The 22,342-nt window shown below is 47.7% G+C and overlaps 1 protein-coding gene across 3 annotated transcripts in view; it reads right to left on the bottom strand.

Annotated features, from left to right (window-relative positions):
• Nucleotides 1-22,342, bottom strand: part of NSMF (NMDA receptor synaptonuclear signaling and neuronal migration factor) — a 323,292-nt gene that overhangs the window by 51,047 nt on the left and 249,903 nt on the right. The gene's annotated exons all lie outside the window — the stretch shown is intronic.

Consider the following 22,342-nt stretch of genomic DNA (forward strand, 5'->3'; position numbering starts at 1 on the left):
TGTCTTGCATAATGCTGTAGTTTCTTTAGAGTAACTCTAACGAAACAAAAACTCACGGAACAATTCGTTGTTTTTTAGTCTGTTTACTGGCTAAATAGCCTGGACTGCACAAGATACACTTGTTGCCAGAAATATTTAATGTTGCTAATATTTACTTCCCAGTCATAACAATGTAAACCTGGAAGGGGAAGTACCCCATATAACTTGCTCCGAACAAAGAGAGCTATTTTTCATATGGTTCTTCAACCTGCTTATACATATGTGGACATCATAGAATTAAAAATATTTAACTCTTAGGGCTCAGATATATAGGAAATGCTCTAGAGAAAATCAGAGGTTTTGGGTGATCCTATCAAAATGTAATGTCCCTAGCAACTGCGGGTTGTGTGTTAGATCAGGGGTAGTACGTCCATAATGGGCAAGGAGACGCCAACCCACCTGAACCCTCGCCCATCATCGAGGAGCTGCGCCAACACATTGGAAACACTGCATGCTCCCTCAGCTGCTTGTTGCAACTGAGAGAGTTTTCCTGAGCTGGCTTAAACTGTCAAAGGGGATCAATTTCCCTTCGACAGTTTAGTTCCCCAGCATGCATGCCCAATGGGCCTTGAATGGCAGGTGAGCTTTTTGCTTCCCCTGCCTTGCATGGTCCATTGGGGATGCTGGCTGGGGAACTGCAAGTTGATTTGTGCGAGGGGTCGCTCCTGCACCTCACTGCACATACAAATGTATCGGGAACCGCTTCAGCTGTGCTGCGGCTCCTGCCGCATGAGCAGGAACCAGAAAGTGCTCTGCTTCCTAGCTCCTGTTTGTACTGCACAGGCACCAGAGGGCTTTCTGGCGGTCACTACGGAGCAGAGTCCGAACCGGAGCTGCGTACAGGAATGATTTCTTTTTTTTAAATGTATTTGGGTAATTTAATGTGGGTACATGAGTGAGCATCTGATGTATGAGTGAGTGTCTGATGTATGGGTGTGCATGTGAATGAGTGACTGTTGTGGGAATGTGTGTGCATGTGAATGTGTTTTGTGCTGGGCTTGGGAGCTGGTTTTGACGGGTGGGAAGGCAGGGAAGCATCAACAACGGCATTTTTCCTGGGCATCTATCAAAGATGCCCAGTAATAGATGCTGTCTCCCTGCATATACAAACGGGTCATGGTACTGTGTCATTAGCACTCGGGCTCCTGAGCACATTAGCAGCAAACAAGAAGTGCTCTGCTTTCTGGTTCGTGTTTGAGCTGCTATCGACTAATTTTTCGTCCACAAAGGATCAATCATGGAAACACGATCGTTCTTCGTTTACGAAGTTGTCCTCGTCGACGGGAGGATCTCTTTCCATGGCTAACCCATTGTCTATGAAAAAACCCTTGTTCATGACTACCGCGAGGGACACCTCATTCATGTCTACTTCTAAAGGCCCCTCATACACGACTAGTTCCAGGGAGCCCTCGCCCACGACTACATCATCGACGGTTGGTAAACATTAGACAGGAAAGACATAGTTGATGGGGAAAACAATGTCTATTGACCGTTCTTCGACGAGTACCCCACCGTCCACGGGAATGACGGTAGTAACACCACTACCACCCCCATCCATGGAACAGAGTGATAAACACATGCTATCAGTGCCACAGGTCTCAGTTTCAAATGTTAACCTGTCCCCCATCAAGGAAATGATTGAAGTTCCTGACATGATTCTGCAAGAGAAATGTTCTGACCTGGAATAAGACATGCCACAGTTTGTGCCCAAGGAGCACAGACCTCCATGACAGTCACCCTCAGAAGATACTTCAGACCCTTTTCAACGCTTGTGGATGCACTCCCTCAAAAATATCATGGATGCATTCCAATGGAGGCAAAGGGCATGCGTGGCTGCCACCACCACTGGCATTGACAATACATTATCAGTAGTCACTCAAGAGGCTCCACTGAAGCGACAGAGAAGCAGCTCTCCAGCTCAGCAACATACAAGCACTTCATCATCGCCAAGACAAGGAAGTGTCTTCCTGCCACAGTCCAAAGGGGCACCTTCTTCACTGTCTCTAACTGACTGGCAGGATCTGGTTGATGATGCCTACAGGGATTTTTCGGAGTCTGAAATGCAAGCGGAAGAGCCTGAAGAGGGGGAGATTCCTCCAAACTCCCCTCAACAGGATACCAACGAATGGGAGGATTACGTCTTTGAGAAGCAAAAGAGGCGTCACTTCCTTGGCAAATCTTCACCACTGGACGACATTGCTTTGTTCCATTCCATTATTGCAAAGGCGGCAACTATGTTCGATCTCCAAGTATCGAGTGCAGAGAAGTCAGTGCTGTATGAGCATAGGGTAAAGAGAATGAGGTGCGTTAGAGCTATACCCATTCTAGACACCATATGGGAAGCGGGGGAGAAGATCATAGCCATTCCATTATCTACTCCCTCCACAGCAGGTAGGCCAGAAAAGAAATACAAGGCCCCAGAATATGCACCACTGTGTTTGCGGGGACACCTGAAATCTGATTAAGTCATCAGTGCGGCACCCAGAAAAAAGTCACAAATCCTGCTTCACCACTAACGGTTCTGCCTGGTAAGGAAGGCAGAAAAGCTGAGGCTCTAGGCAGGAAGATTTCAGTTTCAGCATCATGGTCAATTAGAACAGCCAATGTTATTGCTATGACAGCGAGACATGACAGGGAATTGTGGCACAAGATGTCCAGGTCATAGAGCACCTTTCAGCCGAACTTCAAGATGAGGCACGTGCCGTGATTGAGATGGAGAAGTAACTTCAGATCACATGATTGACTTAGCAGTGGATGTGGCAGAGTCTGGGTTCAGGCAGATGGCTCATTAAGTGGTCCTCAGATGGCAAGCATGGATGAAGGTGACCAACTTCAGGCCTGAAGTGCAAATCCTCGACATTCCTTTCGATGACCAATAACTCTTTGGCAAGAAAGTTGATGATCACCTCAAAGGAATCAAGGCCGACAATGACACGGGCAGGGCCATCAGTTAACAAAGACATAAAGACAAGGAAAGGCATACTTTTCACTCCTTTTGTGGTGGATCAGGAAAGTTTCAATCCTACAAAAGACCCTATTCCTAGCAGAGGTCCGCCTCTACAAATCAGTTGCCCACAAGGAACCAGCAGTTCTCCTCCAGATATACATCACAGAGAGGCAGGCAAGGGCCAAACGAGGACCCAGTTGTCCAAACAAAATTGACAGAAAGTACCACCCCCTATCACATCTTACCACGGTCAGAGGGAGAATCAGCCACCACCTACATCAGTGGAAAAATGGGTGCTCCGAGTAATAAACAAAGGACATACCATTGGGTTCCTCACTTGGCCACCAGCCTTACCTCTGCATGCTTGTGCAGAAGACCCCTGTAGAGACCGTCCCTCACAACCAAAGGGGAGGGATTCTACTCACAATTGTTTCTAGTAATGAAAAAGAACAGACAGTGGTGCCCAATCCTAGACCTACAAGCTTTAAACAAGTATGTGAAGCGCATAAAGTTCAAAATGACAACACTCCAACAGGTCCTACCATGGCTCCAGAAGGGTGATTTTCTAGTTACTATCTACCTAGAGGATGTGTATTTTTACATACGTATTAAACCGGTGCGCAGGCGCTACCTGAGGTTTACAGTGGGATGTAACCATGATCAATTCAGGGTGCTCCCCTTCGGGCTAAAATCAGCCCAGAGGTCCTTCACCAAACGGCAGCGCACCTAAGAAGAGCAGGTGTTGAAGTATTTCCATACCTCGATGATAGGCTCATCAAAGCGAAATCAAGGGTATAGACAACCAGGGCGGTCAGTTAAACAAAGAAGACTATTACTAATCTAGGTTTTTCCATCAACAAACAAAAATCAGTGGTCACGCCAGCATAAATAGCCCTATTTCCGGGAGTGGAAATGAAAACCTGGGTGAGACAATTCTCCGAACGAAGAACAGTATGTCAACTGGTTCTTAAAGGCTAGTATGTCAACTGGTTCTTAAAGGCACACACAACAACAGTGTGTCACTACACATCCCTGCTGGACATGATGTCATCATGTATTTTACTGGTTCCAAATTGCAGGTTCAGAATGAGACTGATCCAGGAAGAACTAGAACGACAATGGATCAAACATCGGGTTCGTGGGAGGACATTGTGCACCTGTCACGTCCTTTCCAGTCTCTACACTGGTGGCGGACAGAGCAAAACCTAAAACAAGGCATGCCTTTCCATGCCCCCACTTCCACGCTTCTACTTGGAACAAATGCGTCCTTGTCAGGATGAGGAGCATATATCAGTGACTTCCAAGCAAATGGCACATGGTCCACAAAAGAGTCAGACATGAACATCAATGTCCTCAAACTCAGAGACATTCGTGGGACAGGTGGTCACCATACAGACAGACAAAAGAACCACAATGCATTACAACAACAAACAAAGGGGCACAAGGTTGGCACTGCTGCCTGCAAAGGCGCAGAAACTCTGGAAATGGAGCCTAGCTGAGAACATTCAGATCACAGCAGAACACCTTCCAGGGAAGGACAACATTCTGGAAGATCAACTGAGCAGGGAATTCTCCACGTCCCATGAATGGGAACTATTATGGACAGAGGTGGCACGAATTTTCAGAAGATGGTGTCACCCCCCACATCGATCTCTTTGCAACCAGGCACAACAAAGTGTTAACCGGAAAGAAAATTCACTGGGGGATGCCTTCTCCCACACATTGAAAGGCGAGTTCCTATATGCTTTCACCCCCAATAACCTTGCTAGCCAGAGTGCCCAACCGGTCAGAGAACAACCCTGCAGGATGATCTTAACAGTGCTGGCCTGGGCCAGGAAAGTCTGGTATCTGACTCTCCTACAAAGGACGTATTCCATGCCAATCCACCTCAGAGCGCACCAAGTGCTGCTTACACAACGTGGTGATCCTTCACCACGACCCAGCGTCACTCTCTCTCAGGGCTTGGTTTCCGAGCAGCAAAAACATACCGGAAAATGGCAGAGTGGGGCTGGCAATGGGCTGTTACGTTGTTACTGTTATGCTGACACGTGAATAGTTTGCCTGGCTGCCAGGCACTGTGGTTGGAGGTGCAGAGTTGGTGTGGTTGGTGCAGTCACACAAGGCCAGTGCTGATTACAGGGCCAGGGCTGAATACAGCTGGATTGTTGAGGGTAGTCGAGCCAAGATGAGGTGGTTGAGGCTTTGTGCCTGAACTGGAGAGAAGTGCACCAGCGAAGTTTCCTCGGCTGCCGGATTAACCTGTTTGTAACTTTTTTGGTCTGGGGCATGGAGTTGTCGGATCCCGGAGCCCATATCGAATGCCAGCAATTGACAGCAGTTAATAGCCTTGCCAGTACTATCAGTCCCTAATAGCCTTAAAGAATCTTGGGTACTCCCACTGCTCAAAAAACAAACTCTAGACCCTTCCATCCCGACCAACTATAGACCTATCACCACAGTCCCCTTCTTACTTAAAATTATTGATAGAGTAGCCTACCTGCAAATACAGGACTACCTAGAAGCCAACCACCTATTAGGATCACGCCCATCTGGCTTCCGCCCCCTCCATGGCATGGAAACAGCCTTAATAGACCTCAAGACCCAAACTGACGAGTTGAAGGACAATGGGAAATCAGCTATGCTACTCCTCCTTGACCTATCTGCAGCCTTTGACCTGGTGGATCACGCAGTCTTATGCAACCATCTTAGGTCGGCTGCCCATTTCTCAAGGGATGCTATAACCTGGGCTCAGTCCTTCCTAGCTAACCGTACAATGAGAGTCTTCTCCCCCTCAGCAGCTGCTGATCCCATACAAGTCTCCTGTGGTGTACCTCAGGGATCATGTTTGTCTCCCACCATGCACAATATTTTTACTAAGCCCCTGTCCGACAAGTTGGATAGACTGGGTGTCACCTACACTAATTACGCAGATGACACCCAGATCCTTATTTCCCTTTCGGGCAACTTCCTGGAGGACTCGGCCTTAGTAAATAAGATATACCCCCTCATTCAGGCATGTATGGCATCCCACGGCCTATGCCTGAATGACGACAAAATGGAACTACTGATCTAGGTTCAGAGACGACTATTAAAAAACTTAACCCTAGCTATGCCTCCTTCAACACTCACAACAATGTCATCAAAGTGATGCCTGCAGTCAAAACCCTAGGCTTCTATCTTGACTCTGCACTTACCCTTAAGAAGCAAGTCAATTCACTAGCATCATCAACAGCATACACCTGCAAACTGATCCGAGCATGTAGACCATTTATTTCTGAAACGAGCTGCATCACCTTGGCCAATGCACTTATAATACCCAGATTGGATTATTGTAATGCCTTGTACGCAGGAGCCAATAAGTATATTATGGACAAAATGCAAAGACTTCGAAATAATGCCCTTAGAGCAGCCCTAAATATCCCTAACAGGGAGCACATCTCCACATTTAAAAGAAATGTTCACTGGTTTAAGATTAATGACAGGAACCTCCTTAAAACACTTTCTCTCACATCCAAATGTCTAAACAACATAGCTCCACCTTATCTTGTAGAAAGAATAAACAGGAGAATCACTGCCCGCCCCATGAGATCTGTCAACAACCACACCTTAGAGGTCCCTAGATTTTAACGCACCACAGCTGGTGGCTCTAGTTTCCCAGTCATAGCTGCACAATCCTGGAATACTCTCCCCCTGGATCTCAGAACAGACCAACCTTACTCTAGATTTAGATGAAAAGTCCTCACCTGGATACGGACCAACGATTCCTAACCTACTTAAACCTAAACTTATCTCTGCCTGTACTTATACCCTGACTGCACTTGCCACCCTATACCTGCTAGGCCTGCTAGGCCTACCGTTCTGAATGTATCTGCTACTTTTGGCCCACATGAATGTAATCTTGTAATACCTATATGTGACCACTAGTCTCTTTGTAACTATGTGGCAATAACTTGGTTATTTCTGGTATGTACGTACCCAATTATCCTTGTAACTAAGCTTTAAGTATACTTGTAATGTTTGCGCCCAGCTACCTGAGGGTTTGGTTGCGCTCTATCACATAAACAAACAAACAGACTGTGGGCTGCGCTGATCAAGGTGTTGCTCTGACTAAGGTGAGGCAGTTATTGTCTGCTGTTATTGAGCCTGTTATTGGTCCTGTTACTGGCTCTATTGCTATACATGTCCATATATATACAAATATTTTTTACTGCTGTTTGCTGTCTGCCTTTGGGCAGCTCTGGCTGTTGCCTTTTTGCTGGACTCACGTTGCCCAGCGAAATAGCCCTATGAAGGACTAGTCTGGCTATGGGCAAAAGAAAAGCTACCCACAGCCCACCTATGTTGATTGGGGACAAGTCTGGCAATCTATCAAAGAAGCTTAAAGGCAAAAGGGGCGAAAGGCCTCACTCCTCCTTAGGTCTGTATTTGAAAAAAGTGGCCCGGCAATTGGATGAGAAAATTAAGGCAGCAGAATTGGCCATATCTACTACTATCAATGTTGTACCAGCAGGCTTTCAATTCCAGATGTCCTTGCCAACGATAGGGAGTGGGGGGGCTAATAACCTGCGTGCTACTGTGCTAGCTATGAGCGAAAACCCTGTCCTAACCCAGGGTTCGCCGGTGTGGATCAGTGTGAAGCAACCCTCTGTCCCTTGCAAAGTTCAAGTCTATTACAGTCTCTGAATAGCCCGATAATTTGTCCTTGCCCGCTGACCCTCACCAAACTAATATCCATGATGATATTTGTGATGCTGGCAAGGAGGCTGATGGCAGTTTGGATGCCCACGTGAACCTTGTTTTATTTGATCTAAAACGGGTCAACCGCCTACCAAAAGTGATCACAGTTCAATGGTGTTTATTAAACTGTAAATGCAGGGTAGAAAAACGCCTAAACTAAACCTAACTCTAAGATGGGAGCAAGCAACCATCAAGTGAAAATAAGGGTGTCCTAGTGGCGTTGTGTCAAAATAAAAGGGTCCATGCTAAGAAAACCTATTGCCAATCTTTACGCTAACTACAAAAGAAGTGTGGGATAGGGTTTCAATAAAGAAGGAAGTGTTCTCAAAATAATAAGTCAGGATGTGATTGCCAGGGGTCTCCCTTCTCCACGTTTTAAGCACAGGACAAGGTAGGTCTCCTGAGCACAGCACACACTCGAGCTTTCCCAGCACGAGTCGAGAGTTTCACTCCAGCTTTCAGGTTCTCTGATGGTTTAAAGTATCTTTTCAATAAAAAGTCTCTTGCCTTCGAGGGCCTTATAATTTCAACAAACAAACACAAAGGTTCTGTTTCATGTATGCCTTTGGGTGATGGCTTCACCCCTGCACCCCCCCTTCTGGGCGCAGAGCCCTCACAGTCGTGTTCAATAAATCAAATAAACAGTTCCTTTCTCAATGAACTTTGGGGAATGACTTTTCACCCCTGGATCTCACTCGGGTGGGCTGAGGCCCCAAATGATAGGGGGGGGGATTCCCTTCCCCTTGTCTGCAATACTTCTAACTTTCAACATGCGGGTCTCACTGAACTTTGGGTGATTACTTTTCAACCCTGGCTCACCCTCGATCGGGCTCAGACCCCAACTGACAAGCGGGACAGTTTGCTTCTCCTTGCCTTACAATGTCTCTTGGTTTCATGAGTCTTAATGTCCTTTTGAACAACTCTTTGGGTTCCCCCTGCTTGTTGGCCTCCCTCTTCCGGGGTTCACTCTGGCCACCTTTTGCACAAAGGTGCACTGTAGGTGTCCCTCGGCAGGTTCACTCCTGTCAGCACACCATTTACAGGGACCTCAGGCCTTGCCCCTACTCATTAGCATTCCTCCGCCGGGTTCACTCCTGCCAACCTTAAACAGTTTGTGTACTTTTCATACGATGCAGGATTTGCTTCCCTTTCGCCTCACGATCGTCTGCCGGTCAAAGACTTGCGACTGTAAGGAGGATTTTTACACAACCCCAGTATGACCACTTTGACCCCTCTGCTCGCCTTCCTCCCAAGGCCTTCTGGTACTTGTAGTTCAACAATAGGGTAGTGACCACGAGCGCGCACCCACGGTGTGCCTGACTCTGCTCTGCTGATTTCCCCCTGTTCTCTTAACAGTTCTTTGTATTCAAAGTTCAATTAGTCTCTCGCTACTTCTGTTCAGCACAATTCGGTTCCTTTATCGGTTTTCCCCATTGACTCACCGACTGTGATGAATGGCGTTGCTTTCTTGACTGTAGAGTCAAGGCCGGTACCATGGGGCCCTACGTCTCTCCCCAGCTTGGTTGTCAGCGGAGGAGGCGCCCCGGTACTGTTGACATCTGGTGCAACACACATAGGCGATTGTTCCTGGCCTTGCGGTTCCTTCTTTTGAGGCTTTACGAGTCACTGTCGATAAAGGCAAGGTCACTTCTCCCCCTGGTCTCCTCTCAACTCGTGCTGTCTTTCGCCTCCTCTTGAACTGCCAGACGGAACTGGCTCTCAAGTCGTGCTTTCTGCCTTGCTCCTCTTGTGCTCCACTTTTTATCCTTGTGGGGAAGGGAAAGGGCCGTCAGGTGTGTGTGATTCTGGTCAATTGCCTGACTTTGCCTGACGCTTGCATTGGGACATGTCAGGTAAATGGCTCTGGTGTTAGTCTGTTATCTTTCATGTTGTGCAAAAGTGTTTGTGTCGGAGAAGGGGGATGGGGGGCAGTGTTGTGGAATATCCTATGTGGTTGATGGGGAAAAGGTGTTCAAAGAAGGGGGATACCGCGTTTCACCCCTCGGTGTCCCAATCCCACTCCCCAAGGGCCCCCCATCCTGGTGATCCTCCCTCACTGGTCCACTGCCAGGAACTGGATCCAATAGCAATGGGCATGTCCTGGCCACCTGGATGACAGATCCCTGGGGACTAGCCAGGGAGACAGCTTCAGGTTTCCCATAGTCCATACTGGTAAAGATCTATCTGCCCAGTCAGCCCATTGTAATGAAGAAATGGTATTCTTTTCTCCAAGCGGTTGGATTAACATGGCTAATGGGAATGATATTCTGCGGATCAACTATTATGATAGTCCCCATCCACAATATGCAAGGGGCTGTCTATCAATATTGTTTTCGTCTACAGAGGGACTGCTCAAAATGGCGGCATTGCAAGACAAGGTCCTAATTTTGGGTGGGGATTTTAATGTGAAACTCGGGGCGGGACCTGATAATGCCCTATTTGCTGTGTCTGAGGACAACCTGGCTAGGATTTCTACCCCGGTCATGTTGGATCCTTGAATATGCTTGGAAGGCTTGAGGCTGTGGCAGAGACTGTATTATTGAGGACTTCGCTCAATCAATGGACGTTTTTCAGATGACACTCCTTTTAAATGTACCTTTTCTTCTGCCAAAGTTCTGTTGACAATTGATTATTTGTGCGTTCTGTTAAATTTTGGGGTATGGTTTTGAATTTGGATGTGATGGGTGAGATGTGTACCGATAATTTCCCAATTTTGTTAGTGCTCAAAAACCCAGGGTGCAATAAACTGACTTCCCAACTATCATTATCGAATGTGGCACCGGATAATGCTAAGTGAAGGCTGAAATGGCAGTTAACAGGCCAATGGAGCTTGATGAGAGAACTAGTCTCTGACAACCATTTGGAGATAGATGCCCTGCTGGAAGGATCAGGTGATCATAGTGGCAATCTGACTAGATTTTCATCCCTCATGTCGAAAATATCAAACGCATTTACAATTGTATCTACCAAGAAGAAGCTGAGGTATCTTTCGGGCTGGTTTAATCCGGCCTACACCAACGCTAAATCTACGTTGCTAACTGTTTTGAGGCATCCCTTCTCCTCTAAAAGTACAATAAGTACAGCCAGGGCTTCTTATAAAAGGACAATAGCCAACAGAAAGAAAGAAATTGAAAATACAGCATGGTCTGATTGGGTTTTAGCATATGAAAACAATGACACAAAGCTTTTTTGGGGGGAGATTGTCAATAAGGGGCCCTTTTACAAATATAAGTCCATGAGGCTGGATACCATGGTTTCGGGACAGGCCTGCTAGAACATTTTGCAAGCTTATATAGTGCAGGACTGTACACCAACGCTGATAATGTTCCAAAGGTGGATTATATGTTGAATAATGGTATTTACTATGGCTGAAATCCTCTCTGCCATAAAGCACCAAAATCGGAATAAGACGCTGGGTCGAGATAATGTGCCAGCTGATCTTTCTTTATATGAGCCAGATCTGTGGGCTCCTATTCTGATGCTGGGGTTTAATGCAATCTGTCTAGGGGGTTTGATCCCTGTTTCATGGTCCTGTGCCATCATTCACCCAATTATTAAGAAAGGAAGGAGGTCCTTGCCTGTCTTGAATAGGCCAATTTCTCTCTTAGATTCTCGTTTGAAATTTTTCAGCATGCAATTTTAGCAAGATTGGAAGATTGGGCTGTTCTGAATAATATTCTTTCTCCTACCCAGATGAGCTTCAGACCAGGTCTGAGTACTTCGGAACAATCCCTAAAGCTCTATCTCATAGTAGCCCACTCACTGTTTGTTAAAGAGGAGCCCATGTTTGGGGTTTTCATGGATCTGAGCACAGCCTTCGACAAAGTCCATTAGGAGAAGTTGTTGAGGTTCGTCAGGTCCATGAATTACCCTACAGGGAAAACTGACCTTTTAATTAGGTTGCCTTAGTCGACCCAAGCATGTGTGAGGAGTGGGTCTAACGGGTGCTGCACTGCTTTTTCCCCTGTGGAGACAGGAGTGTGCCAGGGCTGTGTTCTGTCCCCTCTATTATTTTGTTTATATATTTATGGTCTCCATGCGTGCTTGCTAAATTCCACTTCCGCATGTTTCTAGGGTTGGCAATAGAGTTCTGCCGCTCTTGGCGTACGCGGATGAGAGTTTGAGCCCTACTGGTGGTAGCTATTATGATTACTGCCTGCCTTTGGAGCAGCCACACCGGGGAGGTGGGTGGGCGCATGTGAATCTATGAAAGATACCAATGCTGGTGAAATACAGTTATAGGTAAGTAACTAAGACATCTACTGACATTACTGGCACCGAAAAAGTTCTGAATGTCCACATCCGGTTGGTTACTTTGGTTCATGTTGGCGTCCTGCACTTCTAAACTGCATATGTGATATGATTATTCATACCTATCCTAACTCTAATTTCTAAAAGTGCTTGTCCAGAAAGAGACCTCTAATGAAAGGTATAGTCACAACAGAGAATGTATGCATGTGTTTCGTGCCATTCAAGAGCACCTCTTCCAGTCTGTAACATGGTTAACACTTCTAGATACATTGCTAGATGAGTTATAGAAAAACAGTTTTGGGTTTTGCTTGTTTGTAAAAAGAACCAACCAAAGATGAGCCCCCAACTCTGGAAACATATCATCTAGACATGCATCTGATCTACCAGGCCCGTTCTGCTGGAGATCAGTTAGCCTTTCCGTTGTGCTTGATCTGTTCCCGAAACCCCCCCTAAATTAAGCAACATCCCAAAAAACATCCATCAATGTCCAGAGTTTTGGCGCTTTGTAAGCTGCCTGGTATGTGTCCTGAGCATACTTTGGTAGGCCCTTAGATAAGTAGCCATGATCCATTCTGGAGAAATGACTGTGAACACAGCAGAGAATGCACATTCCCTTAACATGGGGAAATGCACATGACGTAGGTTGATCATTTGCATAGTTGCATAGATATACCGATGGGGTCAGAGCATTTGGTTTCCTATGATGTTCCTGCCACATAATAATAGGATTTTTAACGTCAGTAAGTTCTGATTTAAGGTTATTACAAATTTGGATTGTTGGAATTTGGTGCTTATAGAGGTACTATGAAATACTTTTCAAATGGGCCTAGCTGTATAGTAAGAACTGTCAGCTTTATTTTAACAGTAGCAACTTATTGGATGAATAAGAAAAATGTGAATTCTTGTGTGGGGCATCCTTGTGAACTGGTGTAATCTTCCAGGACACTTTTATGGTAGGTCCTTAAGAGGCAGGTGCTTGACTTGTGAGCATTCTGTGTCACATTTAATCTGGCATAGAAACTCATAGAATTCGTCTATTTGATGGGGGAAATTTAAGCCATTTAAATGTCTTAAAAAAATTGTTTTCCCAATAAACCTTTGTTTCAAATATTTGTCTGTGTGCTTTATTTCTAAATACTGTGACAGACAGATACTAGGTAATCCCATTTATTGTGCCTTGGCGCTCTGAGCGCATTGCCCTCTCTCCCTCCCTCCCACCCCCTCAGCCACTTCTGTGTTCCCTCTCCCTGTCGCCTCCCAGCCAGCCCCTTCCCCATCCTGATTGATTGCCTGATTGCTGCTGTTTCCTGGGCTATATGGTCACTGCTCTCCCCACTCGCCTCATTGCCAGCGGAGCGGAGATAGCAGCTGACCGTTGTCCTGACTGCCTTCCACCTTGCAGCAGGAGGACTCGCCTGCCCAGGTGCCTAGAGTAGGTGACTTTCTTCAATTTAGTGTTCCTTGGCGCTGTGAGCGCGTTGCCTTCCCTCTTCCCACCCCCTCAGCCACTTCAGTGTTCCCTCTCCCTCTGCCTCCCAGCCATCCCCTTCCCCATCCTCATTGGTTGCCCGGCGCTCTTAGCTGACCATCCCTAGGCAGCCCTCTGCCCGTGGAGCCCCCTTTGGCTAAGGGCCCCTAGGCAAGGGGCAGCTCCCTGACTGGTGGCTCCTGGTTGTGTCTGCAGGTGTCCGCAGGGGACGCCTGTTGCCAGTTGTCACCCTGCTCAACAGTCTGGGCCTCCCTGCCCACTGCGTCCACCTATTAGACCAACTAACTTAGTTGTGACTCACCTGTTATAATATGCACTGTCACCGTATTTAAAATCACTTTGTGAAACCTAGGCCTTTCTCCCTCTATTCAGAATTCTCGATTTTTGTTGTCTTCTCTCCTGTCTTAACTGACCAAGAGGTGAGCTCTGTAAGCCTGAGTGTCATCATCTTATCCCATTGCGCAACTTCCTGCCTCTCACTCCCTGTCTGCCTACTCTAGTGTCCTCCTCCAGTACCTCCACCTCTCTCCTCTCCCACCTACTCTATGGTGCTCTCTGTCTCTCCTATCTTCTCTAACTGCTTCTCTATCGACTATCCTGCTCTTCTCACTAAATCTGGTAGGAAGAAGTTTAAAAAGGACATCCTGGTCTCCAACCCAGGCCTCCCTATCGGCGACACCTACACCAGTGCCTCCTCTAAGGAAACTCTCACCGACATCCTCTTCGTTGTTCCTTCGCCAGACCTATGGACCCTTCATATGGTCTCTGTGCTCTCTCCATTCTCCTCTTCTCCCATTAATGGTGGCACCCGCTGGGACATCCTCCTGACCTCCCTCTATTCCTCTAAGGTCATCATTAATGTTTACTCTAATGGGACGATCTTGGTTCAAGGCCCTCAGGCCAACCTTCACCTCTTTGATCGACGCTTCCCGCGCCTCATCAACTTCCGCTCTTCTCCTGCTGCCCCCTCTCTTCCCCTTTCCATGGCTTCCTCGACTCCACCTTCTGCCTCCTCCTTGGCTACCTTGCCTTCTCCTTCCCTCTCTGCCCCCTCTCGGGCTCCTTCTACACCTCCGAAGGGAGAACTTCTGATTCGTACCCCTCCCTAGAAGTCCTTCAAGGATGCAACCTTTTCCATTTGCCACTCTAAACTCTCGCTCTGCTGTCAAACAGTCCTCTGATATCTGCTGCCTTCTAAAAGAACTTGACCTCGACATCCTCGGTCTCACTGAGACATGGTTCACAGCCAGCTCTGTCACCAGCTTTGACACGCTCCTACCTGATGGCTACAAGATCCTCTCCGTGCCCAGATCCAACCGCTTTGGAGGGGGTGTTGCCCTGATCTTCCCTGAGTGGATTCCTGCCTCTGTCACTCCCACTCAGGCCTACTCCTCTTTTGAATGCCCCGTCTGCAGGCTCTCTCTCTCTCGCAGAGCCATTCCCTTACTGTGGCTACTATCTATCGGCCACCGGGTCAGACCTCCTCCTTCCTCTCTGAGTGGGCAAACCTCTCCTCCTCACTCCGGGCCTCGACTACTCAACTCCTCCTTCTCAGAGATTTCAATATCCACCTGGATGCCTCCTGTCCTACCTCTCTACGCTTTCGCGACCTCTGTGACTCTCACTCACTATTCTTCCTTTTGGTCCGACTCACTCTGCAGGGCACACTCTGGATGTTCCGATCTCCTCAGACCTTCTCCTCTCTGATCCTCTCTCCACTCCTCTCTCCTGGACTGATCACTATCTCCTCTCCTCCCACCTCACCCTCCCTACCTCTCAGGCCAACCCACTTCCATCACTGCCACCTACCTTCTCGGTCAACCGACCCATGAAGCGCGTGTCAGCTGAGGCTTTCGCCGCCACCTTCTCACCTCCTCTCCCCCTCCCCCTTTGGCTGACTCTCACCCTGACACAGCCCTCTCCAAGCTCCACTCTGCTATCTCCGATACTCTTGATAGCCTTGCCCATGTCATGAGAATCCGCCTGAAGCCCAAAGCCAAGTGCAACTCCTGGTACGATTCAGGGTTTATAGTCATTTGGTCGAAAACAAAAATGTCGAAAAAAAAATGTCGAAAAAAAATGTCGAATTTCTCTTTCAATACGTTTTTTTTCGAAATGGGAAACCCCCCTTTTTTCTATTTTTTTTTTATTTTACCCCTTTTTTTTACTTACCGAACCCAAAAAATACATACAAATAAAAAAATAATACATTCGACTTTATCAATATTTTTTTTTTTTCGACATTTTTGTCATTCGACCTTTTTTTCTCGACATTTTGACTGACCACCACGATTCAGACCTCGTCACCCTCAAACGTAAGTGCAGGGTGGCCGAGAGGAAATGGCGTGCTTCATGTACATCCTCTGACAAACTGGCCTGCTGCCTGCTGCAAAGGCAATACCGGCTCTCTGTCTTAACCAAGAAGAGAGCTCATATCCAAGCACGCGTCTCTGCGGCATCTAACAACTCGGCTGAATTTTTTAAAATCTGCAAGGAAATGGCCAATCCTGCCGCAGTCTCTACCTCTCCTGTCCCTTCCCAGGCCCTCTCCGAGGAACTGGCCTCTCATTTTGTCTCTAAAACTCAGGACATCCTGTCCTCACTCTCCTCCTATCCCCTCCCTCCCCCTACTCCCTGATCCTCCTCTGGCCCTTCTGCAGCCACACCTCCTTCTCTTCCTTTCCCCTTTTATCTGCAAACAAGGTTTCTAGACAAATCCGATCTATTAAAGTCTTGTCGAAACAGGTTCACCCCTCTTCCTCAAAAACTATCAAGGACCACATCGACACCCTGGCACCTGCCCTGGCTGATTTCTGCAATCACTCCTTCGTCACCTGAGTCTTCCCATCCCCCCTGAAGCACTCCCTTGTGCACCCCCTTCTTAAGAAACCCTCTGCTGACCCCACATGCCTGGCTAACTATTGCCCAATCTCCATCACTCCCTTCCTGGGTAAGCCCCTGGAGAAACAGGCCATCTCCCAGCTGAATCTCCACACTGAATCTGTTGGTTGTCTTCATGACCATCAGTCTGGCTTCAGAGCTGCCAGAAGCAGGGAAAATGCTCTCCTGAACATCTGTGAAGACCTCCTCTCCAACCTCGATTCTAACACCCCTTGCGTCCTCATACTGCTTGATCTCTGCTTTTGATACTGTCAACCATGCCATCCTGCTCAACCGTCTCCATGATAACCTGGGTATCACTGGTCGGGCTCTGGCATGGCTGACCTCTTTCCTCTCTAACCGACCCTCCCAGGTCCAACTTGGGTCCTTCCTCTCCGCTGTCTTTCACTCTACCTGTGGTGTCCACCAGGGGTCTAACCTCTCTCCCTGGCTTTTCAACCAATACCTGGAACTCCTTGCCCACCGCATCGCCATTCTCTGCCCCAACTTTCGGTGCTATGCAGATGACACCCAGCTCATTTTCAGGCTACCCTCTGCCTCCTCCTCCCCTTCCCTTATCTCTGACTGTCTGTCTTCTATCCAGGAGTGATGTGCAGCCAATGACCTCTGCCTTAATGCCACCAAGACTGAGATTCTCCTCATCGGCACACTCACTCCCTCTTTCCCTGTAGATCTCTGGCTGGCCTCTCTTGGCCCTACTCCTGCTCTCACCTTTGAGGCTAAAAACCTCGAGGTCATCTTAGACTCCACACTCTCCTTCTCTCCTCACATCTCTGACATATCTAAGAAGTCACACTACCAACAGCACCTCCTCAGAGGTATTCTTCCTTTCCTCTCCTTCCCCCAGAAGCTCACTGTCCCCAGAGCTCTGGTTCTCTCTAGGCTGGACTATTCCAACTGGTTCTCTCTAGGCTGGACTATTGCAATAGCCTCTGTCTAAATCTGCCTGCTTCTACCCTCCGCCCTCTGCAACTTATCCAGAAAGGACTGCGAGACTTGCTCTTGGTCTCAAGCCCAGGGATTGTATCTCTCCAGGACTGAAATCTCTGCACTGGCTCCCAGTGGCTGCGAGGATTAAGTTCAAAACCCTCTGCCTCATCCACAAGGCCTTCTGGGGCCTGGGGCCTCAATACCTTCAACTCTCTCTTCCTAAATATCTTACTTCTCGAGATCTCCACTCATCCACCTCCAACTCCCTCACGGTCAGTCGCTTCTCCAAGCAACGAGTTGGTGGTAGATCTCTTTCTTCGGCTGGGGCCTCCCTCTGGAACATCCTCCCTGCCTCCCTCAAACTCGAGGAGAACCATCTCTGGTTCTGGAGGCACCTCAAAACCTTTCTCTTTGCTTCCGCCTTTTCTCCTCCTCTCCTCTGCTGACCTCCTGGCTGTTACCAGAATTACACCGGCGACCTGGACACCCTCTGATCTCAGGCCCAGGTCCCCCCCCGCCAGCGCCACACCCCTGCACTGCCCACCTGGCAACCCCCGCACTAGGGGACTGTTTCTGTATCCCTACAGTCCCCCTACCAGCGCTTGTGATTTATGCACTTACCACTTGCCACTTGTTGGCCGTGCTTAATATTGTTATCATCTTTCTCATGTACTGCACTGTCCCAGCCCCCTCCCATGCACTTGCGCGATCTTAATGACACCTGGCCTAGTAGGATTGTTGTCCGTCCTCCCTTTGTTCCCCTCCCTTGCCTCATCGTGCCTTGAAACACTTGTGCATAGGCACGTTATAAATGCCATATCATATCATATCAATCCTCTATTACTATAGTTTCGTAGCTAATTTGTAAACGTTTAACAACAATTTTCTGTCCCAATTCCACATGTTGAGATGTGAACCGGTTAACTGGACATGAAAAACCATAGGAGATTGTGCACCCTTACTGGGCCAGCCAATTCTTCCTTGTGGGAAAGTGGTCTGAACCTGGAGAACCAAAGTATGTGTGCACCTTTCCTCTGAATGTTATTTCTATGAGTAATAGAATACCAACACATGTATTGTGTAAAACTCTTATATGTGCAATTGATGACCTATGCCTTCCTTACATAGTTCCATTTCACATTGTTAACGCATGTCTGCAAGAGTTCTTAGAATGTTTTGCCAAGGCCCCTCTGTAAGAAACATGGGAGTGCAGTGAATCTATCGCCTGATGCTATTAGATCATACCTGGGCCTTTCGGCCAGCATGGATCAGTAGACCTGGCCCTTACGATACAATAAAGCACACGTTTCGCAACACCAATTGTACTCAAACAAAAACGAATTGTGCATATTTTGTCCAAGATTCACGATACTTTCTAACTGCATATGCCCACCATTTTGTCTAAAATGTTCACCGTTGAAAAAAAGGCAAAACGAATTGGTTAATTACAGAACTATTTAATTTGAAAAAACTGTAAAAAGTCTGATTTAAAAAGGAGTGATTCCTAAAAACTTGTAAAAAACAATAATTGTGTGACATAAAATGAACTGATTCATAATGAAGATCCAACATACATTCGTTAAAAAAACAAATGCATTCACCAAAATCAGAGTTAATCTCAAAACATCGAAACATGCCCTTCAGTTTGGTATGTCAGATGTTGAACACGATATAAAAAAACGTTTGCCTTGGTCCACCCACATGGTATAACAGCTAAAAAAGCAAACACGTGCCTCCCTTAATTGAAAGACTTCATCATACAGCTGCAATAACTCACCTGTCCAATTCGGCTACCCATCACCTGGGGGATCGATCCGCCCATGGATCAAGAGTCTGAGATAGAATTGCCTGCTAGCTGTATGCACAAGCAGGGGGTTTCGTGGGGACGGGGGGGGGCGGGGGGACAGGGACTGGGTGGGGGTTGATGGGTTATTGATGCAGTGGACTGCAGGAGAACAGCAGAAGGTTAAAGGTCCTAGGGCATTGGGCTTGGCTGTTTGAAATGGAACCTGTCAAGTCGAGGCATCCGTCAATGCCACGAATGATTACAGTAGCGAGGTGGAGGAGTATAGGGAAGAGCAAACCTGCAGACACAGCTGTGACCTCTCGGATTCCCATTACTTCCCTTCCTCCTGCCTCGTGCAATACATCTCTTCTTTACAATGCGGCATAAGCATATAGTCTAAGCCAGCTCTGCAGAGCAGATACTGCATCCGGACGGAAGTGTCGTCAGCAGATCAATAACTATATGACTCTTACTGGTACAAAGTGTGAGGGCACATACTGCAAAAGATATTAGGTGTTGCATTGCAGATAGACCTTGCCATGAGAAAAGTAGTCAAGAGCGAGCAAGGGTGGCGCAAACAACCTCACAAGTCTCTCTTGTTCTCGCTGGGTTCTTGCGGTGTCCTTAGACAGAACCCAGATCTCGGGATAGCACATTTCTCTACGGAAACGTACCAAAATGTAGCCCTCATTTGTGCGCCCCCACAGTCACTGCGACTTTGAGGGTGCACAAAGGAGGGTGACACCAATTACTGTGCCCAAGCAGAGCGGGGGTGGCAGGGGTCTCCCCCACGCTCCTTGGGCGCAGTAACGGGAGTCAGGGGTTGGGGAGGGGGGGTGTCCCCGTGTACCATTGTGATAAGCATGGGACAAGAAAGTAAAAAAAGAAAAAAAAGAATACCACCCTGCAGCGTCAGCTCTGACCCACGTTAGTGGGAGGAACTTACGTTGCAGGGATAGCAGAGTGGAGGCGGCAGATAGAAATGCGCCGCCGTAAAGGTAAGTGGGGTGGTAGGGGGTCGGGAAGTGGAATGCGGGCTGGGGATGCGGGCAAAGTGATCTATTTGGTCACTGGGCCACACTGTAACTGTCATCGGCATTGTAGTCGGAGCAGTTACGGGTGGCGCAATGATCACATAGATTCTTCTCTACCACCTCCCTCAGCAGCCTAGCACATCAGAACAAAACAGAAAACCATGTGGTATGGATTCATCACTGGTTTCAAAATATGCGCCAACACTTGGTTTCACTTAGGAGGTTGCTCTATGAGCGTGTCCTGCCCCCACCCCTCCAATATCTTTTCTGCCGCAGTCAATCCCACTGCCTATGCGGTACAGGATGCTCTTATTCTGCACCATTCTAAATATGTACCAGGGAGGGTATATTCACTAAAATGGCCAAAGTCACGTAAGAAAGCACAACTAGGAGCCCGATTCATGCAAAAGCCTGCATAGATCCCAAAAGCCTGCGCGCCAAGACTGACTCTGCATGCATAAGGAAATATGCGCGCTCCGCGCATTCATGAAATTCTTCCTGCAAAACATGCCTATCCACAAGTCGCGTCTGAAAACGCCCCCTACACGCCCTACACAAACCAAAAACAACCACATTCACCTACATCTGCTGGGTCCCCAGGCGCTCACACACACACACCCTGTGAAAAGTGCGCGGGACCCCCACAACCAGGCCAGCACCATGGCGACACTGCGCAGGGTCCCGCGTAGCTGTAACCGGCACCCCGAGAACATGCGTACAGTTTCCCGAAACTCATGTCATTTTCCAGTCAAACTGCGTGCAAACCCCCGTAAACCGTCCCTGCACCCCGCTACGCTGTGTAGACGCACCCCTAAATCCATTTCGGAACCCCTTTTGCCTGAACGCACCCCTAAATCTGACATGTGAACTCACCTCAGCGTTGCGAATCCTCAGTGCAAGTCTGTACGCCTGCTTTCGGGTGACGGAAAGGTCGAGCGCTTTGCGTGGGCATTTCACAGGCGAGAGGTTGTGCTGCCACATCCATGAATACGCTTTGTTGTGTGCATTTGTGGGCGTGCTATGGACTGCCTGCGGCCTGTCGCTCGTACGCCACCTACTTCGGTCCCTGCGCAGGCCACGCCTGCCCCATGCATGGAGACTCGCGCAAGGTACTCGGCCGCGTGCAGCGCCGTGCCGAGCCTGCGTGAAGTCCACGCAAAGGTTCTATTTACTGTGCAAATCATTCCATGAATCAGGCCCTAGATTTTATAAATCAGTTACAATATTTTGTTTTCATTGAGTATTTGGCTTCTTACAATAATAGATAAGGGATTTGTGGTACAATACTGGGTTTCCGCATCGTGTTCAAAATAAAGAAAATCATAAGCATTTGAGTTAGACTCTTTTCTTTATTTCTCATTTTTTTGTCTTTATTTTTCTTTCCCAGCCGACACGCATTTCATGCTGGTTTTCGCTTTCTCGAAGCTGTTTATTTTGTCATTGTGTACTTTTTAAAAATCCTCATTGGACTCATTTTGGTACGTTTCAAAGTTTGCCCACGCTTAACTGCAATCAAATACGATTTCTTGACCATTTCCTTGCTGCAGTCAGCACTCCACTTTGCGCCATTATTTCCTTGCAATTTTGAATGGACAGTTTGAAACGGTATTAAAATTACAATAATGAGGATTTGAAGAAAAAAAACAATGACAAAGTAAACCTCGTTGAGAAAGTGAGTAAATAGCTTTCAACAAGTGTCGGTTCAGAAATAAAGGCAGAAAAAGAGGAATAAACCAAAGAGGCACATACACTCAGATACTTGTGATATTTTTTAAACACATAGGGCCTCATTACGGGTCTGGCAGTAACCGTGCGGTAACCGTGCCGGTAAAACCGGCAGGTTGCCGCTGGATGTGTAATTAATTACCGACGAATTACTTCCTGGTGCCACCGGGCTATTCCAAGTCTGGCGACCGGGAAGTCAGGTGCCGATAATTTTGTAATTCCCCATTCCCATTGAGTCCTAATGGACTCAATGGGAATGGGGAACACGGAAGCACCGGCACTGTTAATAATGGTGCTGGTGCTTCCGTGAAACTCTGTGGGCGGGTGTTGTTCCACCTGCACGCAGAGCCATACTGTGCCGGTTCGGAAACACTGGTGCCGGTAAGCTTACTGGCACCAGTGTTTCCGGACCGGCACAGTCGTAATGAGGCCCATTTAATCTGTAACGAGGCACACATCCCTCGTCTTTCATGTACTCAGGCATAAATAGTTGTGCCATGCTC

This window comes from Ambystoma mexicanum, chromosome 8 (genome assembly GCF_040938575.1).
Source record: "Ambystoma mexicanum isolate Mex_15411 chromosome 8, UKY_AmexF1_1, whole genome shotgun sequence".
Lineage (NCBI taxonomy): Eukaryota > Metazoa > Chordata > Amphibia > Caudata > Ambystomatidae > Ambystoma > Ambystoma mexicanum.